Source organism: Myotis yumanensis, unplaced genomic scaffold (assembly GCF_028538775.1).
Source record: "Myotis yumanensis isolate MYYU_CA2020_CCGP unplaced genomic scaffold, mMyoYum1.0.hap1 SCAF_19, whole genome shotgun sequence".
NCBI lineage: Eukaryota > Metazoa > Chordata > Mammalia > Chiroptera > Vespertilionidae > Myotis > Myotis yumanensis.
In genome coordinates, this window is record NW_027223770.1 from 9,423,916 (window position 1) to 9,438,263 (window position 14,348).

Sequence of the window (14,348 nt, forward strand, 5' to 3'; positions counted from 1 at the left end):
CAGTGCCCTCTGGCAAGCAATATATTTGCAAGGTTCTGCCCATATTTGAGCACTTCGCTTTTTGCGGTGGAAGAGTGAGCGGCTGAAGCAGAGGATTGAGTCCCAGTTTCACTCCTTGCTACCGTATGGATTGTCTGAACTCCTCTTCCCTCATGAATAAAAAATAAATAAATAGCCCTAACCGGTTTGGCTTTGCGGACTGAAGGGTCCCGGGTTCAATTCCGGTCAAGGGCATGTACCTTGGTTGCGGGCACGTCCCCAGTGGGGAGTGTGCAGGAGGCAGCTGAATCGATGTTTCTCTCTCATCGATGTTTCTAGCTCTCTACCCCTCTCCCTTCCTCTCTGTGAAAAATCGATAAAATATATTTAAATAAATAAATAAATAAATAAACATTTAAATATAACCAAGAACGTCCTATATAAAATATAGCAATTTCAAATCATGATTTTATTGTAGGTACTTGCAAATATCATGAGATAGTGCTAAGAAGGAAAAGCAGGTTACAAATTATTTATTTGTAACAGGACAGAATATTTTTAAAATATATTTTGTTTATTTTATTTGTTTTATTTTTTAATATATTTTTTTATTTCAGAGAGGAAGGGGGAGAGAGAGAGATAAAAACATCAATGGTGAGAGAGAATCATTGATCAACTGCCTCCTGCACAGCCCACATTGGGTATCACTGCCTCCTGCACATCCCCACAACCAAGGCATGTGCCCTGACTGGCATCAAACCGTGACCTCCTGGTTCATAGGTAGGCACCACTGAGCCATACCAACTGGGCTGGGACAGAATATTTAGTGTAATAGGCAGTATAGTCTGTGTGATTCCAAGAGTTATAAAGTTAAAAAAAAAACAGGCAATATTAATTGAAAGTGAGAGAAGTCAGAATAATGGTTCCATTTGGAGGCTGTGGACTACAAGGGAATATGAGAAAGTTTCCAAGTCCTGAAAACATTCTATAGCTCAATCTACAGAGTGGTAAACACAGATATACTAGTAAGTAGTCACTAAGCTATACATTTACCAGTACGATTTAAACACTTTATATTGTGTGCTTAACTGTTTTTTAATTATTTTTATTTATTGATTTGAGAGAGAGAGAGAGAGAGAGAGAGAAAGGAAAAGAGAGAAACATCGACCTGCTGTGTCACTCATCCATGCACCCATTGGTTGACTCCGGTATGTGCCCTGACCAGGAATGAACCTGAAATCTTGGCGTATGGGGATGATGCTCTAACCAACTGAGCTACCCAGCCAGGGCATTACCTAGTATGTTAAAGAGAATGTACCATTCAATATTCTCTTTTTTAAAATATATTTTTATTAATTTCAGAGAAGAAGAGAGAGAGAGAGAAAGAAACATCAATGATGAGAGAGAATCATTGATCAGCTGCCTCCTGCATGCCCCACATGGGAGATCAAGCTCCCAAGCCCTGCATATGCCCTAATCAGGAATCGAACTGGTGACCTCTTAGTTCCTGGGTCGACCCTCAACTGCTGAGCCACATCCAGCCAGGCTGTTATATCTTTTTATACTACATAATCTCTTAGAGATCTATTCAATATTAGCATATCTATCTAGAGCAGCAGTTCTCAACCTGTGGGTCGTGACCCCTTTGGGGGTCGAACGACCCTTTCACAGGGGTCACCTAAGACCATCGGAAAACACATATATAATTACATATTGTTTTTGTGATTAATCACTATGCTTTAATTATGTTCAATTTGTAACAATGAAATTGGGGGTCACCACAACATGAGGAACTGTATTAAAGGGTTGTGGCATTAGGAAGGTTGAGAACCACTGATCTAGAGTATATATTTTTCTATTTCTTTTTTTAAAATATATTTTTATTGATTTCAGAGAGGAAGAGGGAGGGAGAGATAGATAGAAACAGCAATGATGAAAGAGAATCATTGACTGGCTGCCTCCCACATGCCCCTGATGGGGATTAAGCCCGAAATCTGGGTACGTGCCCTGACTGGGAATCGAACTGTGACCTCCTGGTTTATAGGTGAATGCTCAACCACTGAGCCACACTGGCCAGGCTATATTTTTCTATTTCAATAATAAATCTATTTTTTTTTTTTTTAAATTAAATCTTTATTGTTCAGATTATTACATTTGTTCCTCTTTTTTCCCCCCATAACTCCCCTCCTTCCAGCTCCCACCCCACCCTCCACCCTCACTCCCCACCCACTGTGTTCATCCATAGGTGCATGATTTTTGCCCAGTCACTTCCCGCATCTCCCACACCCCTTTTTCCCCCAAGAATAGTCAGTCTATTCCCTTTCTATGTCCCTGATTCTATTATAATCACCAGTTCATTCTGTACATCAGGTTATTTATTCACTTGATTCTTAGATTCATTTGTTGATAGATGCATGTTTGTTGTTCATAATTTGTATCTTTACCTTTTTCTTCTTCTTCCTCTTCTTAAAGGATACCTTTCAGCATTTCATATAATACTGGTTTGGCGGTGATGAACTCCTTTAGCTTTTCCTTATCTGTGAAGCTCTTTATCTGACCTTCAATTCTGAATGATAGCTTTGCTGGATAAAGTAATCTTGGTTGTAGGTTCTTGGTATTCAGCACTTTGAATATTTCTTGCCATTCCCTTCTGGCCTGCAAAGTTTCTGTTGAGAAATCAGCTGACAGTCGTATGGGTATTCCCTTGTAGGTAATTGAGCCTCTTTCTCTTGCTGCTTTTAAGATTCTCTCTTTGTCTTTTGCTCTTGGCATTTTAATGATGATGTGTCTTGGTGTGGTCCTCTTTGGATTCCTTTTGTTTGGGGTTCTCTGCGCTTCTTGGACCTGTAAGTCCATTTCTTTCACCAGGTGGGGGAAGTTTTCTGCCATTATTTCTTGAAATAGGTTTTCAATATCTTGCTGTCTCTCATCTTCTGGCACTCCAATGACTCTGATATTAGACCGCTTAAAGCTGTCCCAGAGGCTCCTTACACTATCTTCACACTTTCGGATTCTTTTTTCATTTTGCTTTTCCAATTGGGTGTTTTTTGTTGAATCTTTGGTTTGATTATTGTACTCCTCTGGTCTGCTATTGGGTATAATATTCTTTATTTCAGTCCGTGTATGCTTACTTTCTAATTTCTTTATCGTAGCATCGAGGGTCTCATTAGTTTTCGTGAGGTTCTGCACAAATTTATGGCAAGCCCTCAAAATTGCGATTCTTAGCTCCATATCCTCCATTTCTGTCATGTTTTTTTGTCTCCGCATCTTTTATGCTTTCTTGGTGCACCCCCTTGTGGTCTCTGTGCGCAGTCTTGTTCTAGCCAAGCCTTAATTGTTGTAGTTAACACTAGAGGGATTTGACCCTCAGGCCGACTGGCTATAGGAATCAGCTGTGCGGAAAACGTCTGTCTTCTGGGGAGGTGCTAATCCAGCCTTTGCCTGAGGCGATCGGCAAATGGCTGTGCGCAGGCTTTGGGCTGGGCGGGATCAACAGGGCGGGCGGAGGGAGCAGTTATGGCCACGCTCAGTCCCGTTCCCAGAGGCTCTGCTTCTCAGAACCCCGGCAGCCGCTGCAAACCTCGGAGAGAAAGCTGCCCTCAGGTTCCAACTGATGCCGGGTAATCCCGCTTCTCCCGTTTGAGTCTGGGTCCCTAGAGACTCGCCCGGATCTGGAGCCCAGAGTCTGAGACTCACTCCCGACAGAAAACGACTACCGCGCCCTCAGCCACCAGCCCGCTTTCGCGCGCACCTCGGTACCTTTGTATTTTCCACACTGCGCCGCCTCTGAGCCTCGATTTGCTGTTCTCTTTCCTTCTAGTTGTAGAGTCTCTCTTCAGCCAGCCTTCCTGTGGTTCTGGGTGATGTCCGTTCAGTCTTTTAGTTGTATTTTTGAAATGGTTGTTTGCGGCAGCGGTCTCCGGTGTTTACCTACGCCGCCATCTTGGTCGACCCCTTATTGATTTTTCTCGTGTTGCTCCTTGATCATCTCTGGTTTGGGGAGCAGGTGGGTCCCAGGAGAAGAAGGTAGATGCTTCCCGAGGCAGAGACCTGAGCCGACAATAATAAATCTATTGTCTGGATATAACTTATTCAACCAATTTGTTATTTTTAATAAAATATAAGTCCAGAACTTCAGCACCAGCCTCACTGATTTGCTCAGCAAATGTAGAGTGCTTCCTGTGCGACAGGCCCCAGATAAGAAACTGGAGCTTGAGTGGCAAACAGCAGGACAAGCTCCTGCCTTCCCAATAGTTTGCCAGGGAGACAGGCCCAATGGTAATGATAACAAGTGTGATGCATGCTGTGATCTAATAAAGAATATACAGGTTCACCCGCTACCGAAAGTAGAGCATTCCTGTGAAACCTTTCATAAGGTGAAATGGTGCAAATCAAAGAAGCTATTCCCTTAGGACACGTCTTGCTAACACATCTCAACTTAACAAAATAAGTTGAGCTAGAGCACAGATGCTCACAGACACCGTTCGAAGCTAGAGCAGCTTGATGCTGAGTGCAGCTCCTGGGGAAGGAGCTCGGTGATGCCACTCTGGGGGCTCCAGGTGTGCACTGCCTCTACAGTCACTAGCCGTCCATGTTGTACAACCCCTGGGAGCACCCTTCTAGTTGCTAGATGGGATGCTGCCCAATCCATGAATCGCTTGATAGCGCCTATTAAAACTCCAAATTGGCCTTAACTGGTTTGGCTCAGTGGATAGAGTGTCAGCCTGCGGACTGAAAGGTCCCAGGTTCGATTCCAGTCAAGGGCATGTACCTTGGTTGCAGGCACATCCCCAGTGGGAGGTGTGCAGGAGGCAGCTGATTGATGTTTCTAACTCTCTATCCCTCTCCCTTCCTCTCTGTAAAAAAATCAATAAAAAAAATATATTAAAACTCCAAATTAGCTCAGGTGGATTTTGTTTTTTAACAGTATGAGTCTTTGGGTCACAATATTTAGGTGTAGTTTCTACCTGCAGTGAATTTAGATTATTTGTAAACAGGTTTCTGACCTTTGAAACAGATTTTCCCATAGAAGAAGTGTTATAGTGGTGATTCCAATCTCAAGCTGATCCATGTGTTATTCAATTTATAACAAAACCTTAGATCAATCTTGTGAACTAAATAGAATCCTTCAAACAAAATCTCCTTCCCCTACCCATATACCCTGCAACACAAAGGGAATACTTTTTCCTCCCTTGAAAGTGCTATGCTTTTTGTGCTGGCCAGTGTGGCCCAGTTGGTTGAGCATAGTCCCATGCACCAAGAAGTTGCTGGTTAGATTCTCGGTCAGGACACATGCCTGGATTGTGGGCTTGATCCCCAGTAGGGGGCATGCAGGAGGGAGCCGATTGAGGTTTCTCTCATCAATGTTTCTTTCTCTCCTTCTCCCTCACTCTCTCTCTACAATCAATAGAAAACATATATTTAAAAAAAAAAACAACCTGTTATGCCTTTTGGCTACGCAACTTGTCCACGAAACTTCTAGGAAGCCAAGTTATATCTGAAATACTAATGCTGTGTAATTACAAAGATGTCTATTACTGTTCTTTAGGGATGAAAAATAGCAACAAATAGTCCCTCAAAAGGAGACCACTTAAATAAATTATAAATTATACTTCAATAAAACTATACAAAAGGTAAAAAAGAAGTATGAAAAGAGATGCAAAATAAATTGTCTTATGAAAACGTTGAAAGACCAAACATATTCATAGGATTTAATAGGATTTTATGTTTGTAAACTTTGGTATTTAATAGGACAAATATAAAATCTTATTAATATGTTCAGTTTTATATTTGTAAATAATATTAAACATAGTATTAATAATCACAAACTATTTATCTAATAATATATGTTAGAATCAGCTTAGAAATAGGCTGGAGGAAGCATCCATTCCCAGTGGTGGCCTCTGAAAGGTTGGGTTTACAAGGACATTCACTTCCTACATTGAATAATCTTCCAAGTAAGAAAGAAAAAAATAAAGAATCCATATTTCTCCCTGTACTATTTACTGCACACAATGTATTGATGAGAGAATTATGAACCAGATTTTTAGATTTGCTGACTGCTTTGCATGACTTCTTGTTTGAATAATCTCAGGCATAATGTATTTTTTCTTTTTTACCCTATTTTTTCAATTTTATTAAAGCATAATTTACAAACAATGGAGCCCAAATTTCAAATGCACAGTACAATGTATTTGGCATATGTAACTATGATTATAATCGAGATATAGACTATTTTGATCTTTCATCTGTCAATCCCCACCCCCCCCAGCCCTTGGCAGCCCCTAATATGCTATTACTGCAGAATGGAGTTTCATGTAAGTGGAACCATAAAGTATGTCCACATCTGTGTCAGGTTTCTTTCACTTGGCATGTGGTTGGGGTCCATCCCTGCTATTTATTGATCATATGACCGTATCAATAATTCAGTCCCGCCCTAGCTGGTTTGGCTCAGTGGATAGAGCATTGGCCTGCGGACTGAAGGGTCCTGGGTTGAATTCTGGTCAAGGGCATAAGCCTGGGTCGTGGGCTCGATCCCCAGTAGGGGGCGTGCAGGAGGCACCCAATCAATGATTCTCTCTCATCATTGATGTTTCAGTCTCTCTCTCCCTCTCCCTTCCTCTCTGAAATCAATAAAAACATATTTTAAAAAAATCCAGTCCCTTTTACTGCATGGTATCTTTCCATTCTCTGGATGTACCACAATTTGCATTGATAGATGCGAGAGTTGATTCCAGTTTTTGGCTAATATGGATAAGGCTGCTATGAACATTCTGTACAAGTCTTTTGGGAGGACATATATTTTTATTTCTCTTGGATAAACACTGAGGAGTGGAACTGCTGAATCACATGATAATTTTACAAGAAGCTACCAAACTGTTTTCCAAAGTAACTGCACCATCTAACATTCCCACCAGCAGAGTAGGAGAGTCCCAGTTGTTCCACTCACTCGCCAACTTGGTATAAATACATTTTGAATAAATAAACAGAAGAATAGTGACCCTGTCTCCCGGGAACCACTCACTTTCTTCCCTTGCATGGCTGACTCAGAAGCTCTGAATGCGGAGTTTACGTGGAGACAGCGTCAGCCAGGGGAGCAAGGAATAAAGGAGAAATAATGACCAGCTCAGACTTCACTTACCTCCTTGGGGTGCCTTATTTGTCCTGGCCTATATCCAGCAGCAGCAATTTTACAAGTTTACCAACATATTAATTCTGACCAAACAGGCCAGGAGGGCCTGCTGATTATTGTAACAGCAGAAAGGGTTTAGGCTGGACTTGAGAAGGTTACTAGGAGACCACCTGTAAAAGATTAGCTGCAGTTCCCCTTAGGCCAGCGGTTCTCAACCTGTGGGTCGCGACCCCTTTGGCGGTCGAACGACCCTTTCACAGGGGTCGCCTAAGACCATCCTGCATATCAGATATTTACCTTACGATTCATCACAGTAGCAACATGACAGTTATGAAGTAGCAACGGAAATAATTTTATGGTTGGGTCACAACATGAGGAACTGTATTTAAAGGGCCAGAAGGTTGAGAACCACTGCGCTTAGGCGGTGTCTCTCCAACTAAGTTTAAGAAACACGCCACCCTCGCCCCCTGGCACAGAATCATTTGAGAGCTTGTTAAACATTTAAATTTCTGCAGGGATGTAACGAAGTACAGCATAGGAAACACAAGTCAATAATATTGTAATGACTATGGTGCTGGGTGTATACGGGAAATATGTGGGGGATCACTTTGTAAGTAATATAAAGTCTAACCACTGTGCTGTACACCTAACACTGATATAATATTGAATGTCAACTGTAATTGAAAAATTAAACATAATAAAAAGATAAAACTAAAAAAAAAATAATTTTGGGTCTTGGACACCTTCCATTCATCATACCTGCAAACACAGCCCAGATTTCCTGAATCTAATTTGGGGGAGCATGGCCAGAACTTCCCTTCTTTTTTTAAAAAAAATATATATATTATTGATTTTTTACAGAGAGGAAGGGAGAGGGATAGAGAGTTAGAAACATCAATGAGAGAGAAATATCGATCAGCTGCTTCCTGCACACCTGCTACTGGGGATGTGCCCGCAACCAAGGTACATGCCCTTCACCTGAATCGAACCCGGGACCCTTCAGTCTGCAGGTCGATGCTCTATCCACTGAGCCAAACCGGTTAGAGCAGAACTTCCCTTCTTGGTTCAGGCAAATTCAGCATCGACTGTCTTGGAATGTTGATAAAAGCCGTGGGATAGGTTTGCCTTGCCCTTCCCTGTTCTGCCAAATTCAGGTCCTATCCAGGATGGGGGAAGGGAATTATTCTCCTCTAGCCAAAGCTGTCATTACCAAGCCTGAAAAGCCACCATGGACTTCCCCCTTCCCAACACTTCCTCGAAGCCCCAATTCACACACACACACACACACACACACACACACACACACACCGTCTCCCCCTCTCCCCCAACCTCAGCCTTAAATCTCTAACAGGATATGTACTTAATGCAGCTTTTCCTTGAGTCTCTGGTGCCAACGGTTTCCCTTCCTCCCACATTTACTTGCCAGCAGCTGCCTAGAGTCACATATTCCTGGCCCTGTGCCCAACACAGACTCAGACACATAGAAGGCACTCAATTCCTACTTGCAAAATTACACCACGCTTTCTTTATGTCCTGATTTGTAATAAACATGAAAAGGTACTTCTTTGAGGGGGCGGCGGCAAAGGGCAATGGGGTAAAAGGGGACACATGTACTACTTTCAACAGAGATTTAAAAGAAAAAATAATAAAGGGTACTTCCTTGGCCCTGGCTGAGTGGCTCAGTTGGTTGGCATGTCTTCCCACACACTAAAAGGTTGTGGGTTCAGTGTTCGGTCAGGGCACATACCTAGGTTGTGGGTTCAATCCCCTATTGGGCATGTACCAGAGGCAACCAATAGATGTCTCTCTCTCACTTTCTCTCTCTCTCTCTAAAAATCAATTAAAAAAACCGTATCTACTAATCTATTGTCTACTTCTGCCAATACCACACTGTCTTGATGACTGTAGTTTTATGGTAAGTCTTGAGATCTGATAATGTAAGTTCTCTCTCTTTTTTTTAATTTTTGTGAGTTTATTTGAGCCAAAGTGTCGACAATTGCTGGAAAGCAGAACCTCAACGGATTGAGATAATGCTCCGGAGAAATGGCAGGTTTTCCTCTATTTTTATACATTGCAATCAAAGGAGGGATGTAGGTGGGTTACATGAAATCCATTGGTGATAGACTAGAGAGGCGGGAGAAAGCAAAGGGAGGGGGGAAACCTCTGGGATTGGATTAAAAAATAAAATGATAGACACATACTTAGGTGGGTACAGGAACAATGAACATGTTAACAATGAAGGAATCTGTGGTATCTGTCCTGGCGCCCAGACACGTTAGGTTGTGTCCCAAGGGGTCTGGAAAAACGGAAGTTACAAGTAACCCAGACATTTCAAGGATATGTTATCATAGATGCAAAAAGACAGCTAGGCTCAGTTAAGGTAAAGGTTGACCTTGTCAGTGAAGAGACCGGCCTCGGACGTATCTACCCACCATCACTGCTTTCAGTTAAAGTTTAATTTCATCCTTTGTGGTGACTTTAGGTCTCTGAGTTTGCAAGGCCGCCATGCAGGCCTTCCCTGAGCTTGTCAGGTTCGCATGTGGCCTCTTTCGTCCGCAATTCCTCTCTTCTTCCTAATAGCCTTAACCTGGAATAAAATATGATCAGGCTTCCTGAAGTACAGTGACCTCCCTCAGGGATGTGCTACAGATCAGCTGGACTCTGAGTAGAAGTCCCTGGAATGTCCTGAGGCCACAGGTGGAGCCACTGTCAGAGGCGTGTGTGAGCCGGGGAAATGGGTGAAACCTTTCCTCTTCTGGGATGAGCACCGTCAGCATGAAAACCCTGTGGTAAGCGCCTCCTTGTGTTTTTGCTGCCGGGAGCAAGTCCCACCAACACAGGCCTTCGCAATGAGGAAGCCGGGCAGGAGTACCCTGTGCGGTGGCTCCTGCTCCCACCTCCAGTGCCTGTGTGGACTCCTCGTCACTCTACTCAGACTTCCAATGTAAGTCCTCTCATTCTGTTCCTCTTTTTCAAGATTTTCTTGGCTATTCTAGGTCATTTGTATTTGCATATAAAATTTAGAATTAGCTTGTGAATTTCCTGACTGGTTGTAATCTCTCATCTCATGCTTTTTCCTACCAGAGAACGGACCACACAGCAACACTACCTCCCAGAGTCTCCTTCATTCAAAATTAAGGGCCCATTTTTGGCCCGGGCTGGGTAGCCCAGTTGGTTAGAGCATCGTCCCAATACACCGCGGTTGTAGATTTGATCCCTGGTCAGGGCACATACAAGAATCAACCGGTGAATGCATAAACAAGTGAAGCAACAAGTCGATGTTTCTCTTTCTCACCTTCCTCTCTCTCAAATACATCAAAAACATTAAAAAATAAAGTAAAAAGATAAATAGTTGTTGTTATGAAACTCTGGATAAGTACCATTACCTGTCAGAGGCTCTGGTTCTGTGGCCCCTCTCTGTCCAAATATCAAATATATGATAATGGAAGAAGATTTGACTTTGGGTGGTGGACAACAATGCAATATACAGATGATGTATCATAGAATTGTACACTCGAAACCTATATAATCTCATTAACCACTGTCACCCCAATAAATTAAATAACAAAATCTATGCTTGCAAAATGTTAACAGTTGTTAAATCTGTGTGATATGTAAATATGGGTATTATTCTCTTTACTTTTACAGATTTTGAAACATTTCATAATTTTTTAAATTATAGCTTATAGAGTGATATTATTTGGCTGATGAAATGTTCTAAAATTGGATTACTGTAATGGCTGCCAAACTCTGTAAAATGTACTAAAAATCATTGAATTGTGCACTTAAAATGGATGAATTTTATGGTATGTAAATAATACCTCAATAGCCCTAGCTGGTTTGGCTCAGTGGATGGAGTGTCGGCCTGCAGACTGAAGGGTCCCAGCTTCCATTCTGGTCAAGGGCACATGCCCAGGTTGTGGGCTCAATCCCCAGTAGGGGGCGTGCAGGAGGCAGCCGATCAATGATTCTCATTGATGTTTCTATCTCTTTCTCCTCCCTTCCTCTCTGAAACCAATAAAGAAATATATTTTAAAAAAGATAAACTAAGAATTATAGAGATAGCTTACAAATGTTTCATATTTGGTATGTTTTTAAAAAAAAATTTTTTTATTGAGTTCTTATTGAAGGGAGAGGGAGAGATAGAAACATCAATGAGAGAGAATCATTGGTTGGCTGCCTCCTGCATGCCCCCCACTGGTGATCGAGCCTGCAACCCGGGCATGTGCCCTTGACTGGAATCAAACCTGGTACCCTTCAGTCCACAGGCCGACGCTCTATCCACTGAGCCAAACCAGCTAGGGCTGGTATGTTTTTTCCAAAAATTAATTAAAGGGGGAGAGATCAACCAAAGGATTTGTATGCATGCATATAAGCCTAACCAATGGACACAGACAACAGGGGGGTAGGGCATGAGTGGGGTGGGGGGTGGGGGACAATGGGGGGATAAAGACACATATGTAATACCATAATCAGTAAAGAAAAAATACAATAAAAAACTATTAAATTCAGATAATTTCTGATTTGGAAAGTAGCCTGGGCAATTTGGCATTCATATGCCACCTAGTGGAAATAATTGGAAGTGCTAGGGTGTACAAAGACTACGTAGGGGCGCTTGAGAGGTAGAGGGGACTGGGAATCCACCCTCTCTTTTTCTGATGGGGAAAATGAGATCCAGGATCACAATGCCAATTGTTGGGCAAACTAAGATCATAACCTTGGTTCTCCTGAACTCTTAGCTCCCAGTTCTATGTTTCTCTGCCTTGTCTACCTTTAGTTCTGCACTTTGTTCTTCTGGCTTACTTTATGCTAAGTGTTATGGGAGATTCCAAGGTATTACTCCTCCCAGGGGACACATCAGATGGGGGAAACTCCTTCCTTGGTGTCCCAAAGTATCAGGAGGTAATTTAAAAAAAAAATTTAAAGCCTTTATTGTTTAAAGTATTACATATGTCTCCTTTTCCCCCCATTGACCCCTCCTTGGCCGCCCCCACCCCCGTCTGTGTCCATTGATTATGCTTATATGCATGCATACAAGTCCTTTGGTTGATCTCTTACCCCTTTACCACCCCCCACCCCCCGAGCCTTCCCTCATAGGTTGGACAGTCTGTTTGATGCTTCTATGACTCTGGTCCTATTTTTGTTCATCAGTTTATGTTGTTCATTATTTTCCACAAATGGGTGAGATCATGCGATATTTATCTTTCTCTGACTGGCTTATTTCGCTTAGCATAATGCTCTCCAGTTCCATCCATGCTGTTGCAAATGGTAAGAATTCCTTCTTTTTTACAGCAGTGTAGTATTCCACTGTGTAGATGTACCACAGTTTTCTAATCCACTCATCTGCTGATGGGCACTTAGGCTGTTTCCAAATCTTAGCTATTGTAAATTGTGCTGCTATGAACATAGGGGTGCATATATCCTTTCTGATTGATGTTTCTGTTTTCTTGGGATATGTTCCTAGAAGTGGGATCACTGGGTCAAATGGAAGTTCCATTTTTAGTTTTTTAAGGAAACGCCATACTGTTCTCCACAGTGGCTGCACCAGTCTGCATTCCCACCAGCAGTGAATGAGGGTTCCTTTTTCTCCACATCCTCTCCAGCACTTATTGTATGTTGATTTGTCAGAAGGTGATTTCTGCAGTTTTAAGAGAAGGGAGTAATAATATTATTACTAATATTAAAAATAGTAATGGGCCAAACCCGTTTGGCTCAGTGGGTAGAGCATCGGCCTGCGGACTGAAGGGTCCCGGGTTCGATTCCAGTCAAGGGCATGTACCTTGCTTGCGGGCACATCCCCAGTGGGAGGTGTGCAGGAGGCAGCTGGTCGATGTTTCTCTCTCATTGATGTTTCTAACTCTCTATCCCTCTCCCTTCCTCTCTGTAAAAAATCAATAAAATATATTTAAAAAAAATAGTAATGGTACATAACTGTTGTTGAGTGCTTTCTTTCTGCTTGTTTCTTTTCATAAACCACAGAATTTATTCCTCATATCAACCTTATGAGGTAGGTCCTTTTAGAATCATAATTTTACAGATGCAGAAAGTAAGGCTCAGAGATGTTTAGTCACTTGCTTAGGATCACACAGTTGATACATGTCAGTGTTCAGATTTTGATCTAAATCTGGTTTGATTTCAGAGTCAGAGTTGCTGTTTATATTGCTGTCAAAAGTGTAGGAAATCAGTTATAAAAACTATGAAACACTGCTCTGTTTATTCTTAGGAGGATTATTAGGATTAGATAGGAATATATGCAGAAGATGGAAAAGAAAAACAAAAACTAGAAAAGTCATCGGGTGGAGATACCCACAGTCACTATATTCAGGTAATGCAGCATCCGCCCTGTGTCCCCAGCTATTCAGGCACAATGCACCTATGGGTGCCACTGCCCTTGATCGAGAAGGTTTCTCACCAGAACAAATCTGCCACCAAACAGGACAAGAATGAAGGGTGTACCCCCGTTCTAAGCCAAGAAAATGGAAAGCATCATTTAATGAGCACCTACTGTATGCCAAGCATTTTCCCATGTCAGCTCTCATTGTTCCGAGTTCTGAATTGTACAGCAAGAAAAATGGTTTTTTGGCTTCCTGGGGTGGGGTGGGGTCATCTCATTTGTTACCCGAAATGATTCATGCCTGCCAAAGGGTGTGGAAGCTGTCTCTCAGGGAGCAGGTAAGGACAGGCCCGGAGCCAGGTCACTGCTTCAGCCTTAGGCTCTGAGGACAAGGGGTAGGAATGGGAAAAGAAAAAGGCCAATTCATCCTAGTTGGATGCCGAACAGGCTTTCAGGGGGGAGGGAAATATATTCCACCCAGAACGGTGACTCAAATATCTAGAGGCCTCTGTTAGGTAGGCCCATAATGCTCTGGCCCTGCCAAATTAGGGAACCGGGTGCTGAGCCTGTCAGCATTCCTAGGGGGGTGGAGGAGGGGGGCAGGCCAACAAAAGTAACCTAAGAACCTAGCTGAGTAACCACAGTCCTGGCCAGGAGCCCCCCTGGGCCCCCTTGCAGGTGCTGTATTTTTCCATTCTGGGAAACTTTTGAAACTCAGGTGACTCACTGGCTCTCTCATTTGCCCCAACGATGAACAAGTGTTGTTGCTCTTTGCCCAACCTGAGCCCGGCCTCCTCCCTCTTCTCCCTTTTGCAAGCTCAACCTGAGCCTGGTCATACCTGGCCACATCCATCTCCGGGTGATCCTGGGGTCAGCTTACCTGAGGCTCCTGACCTTCATTAT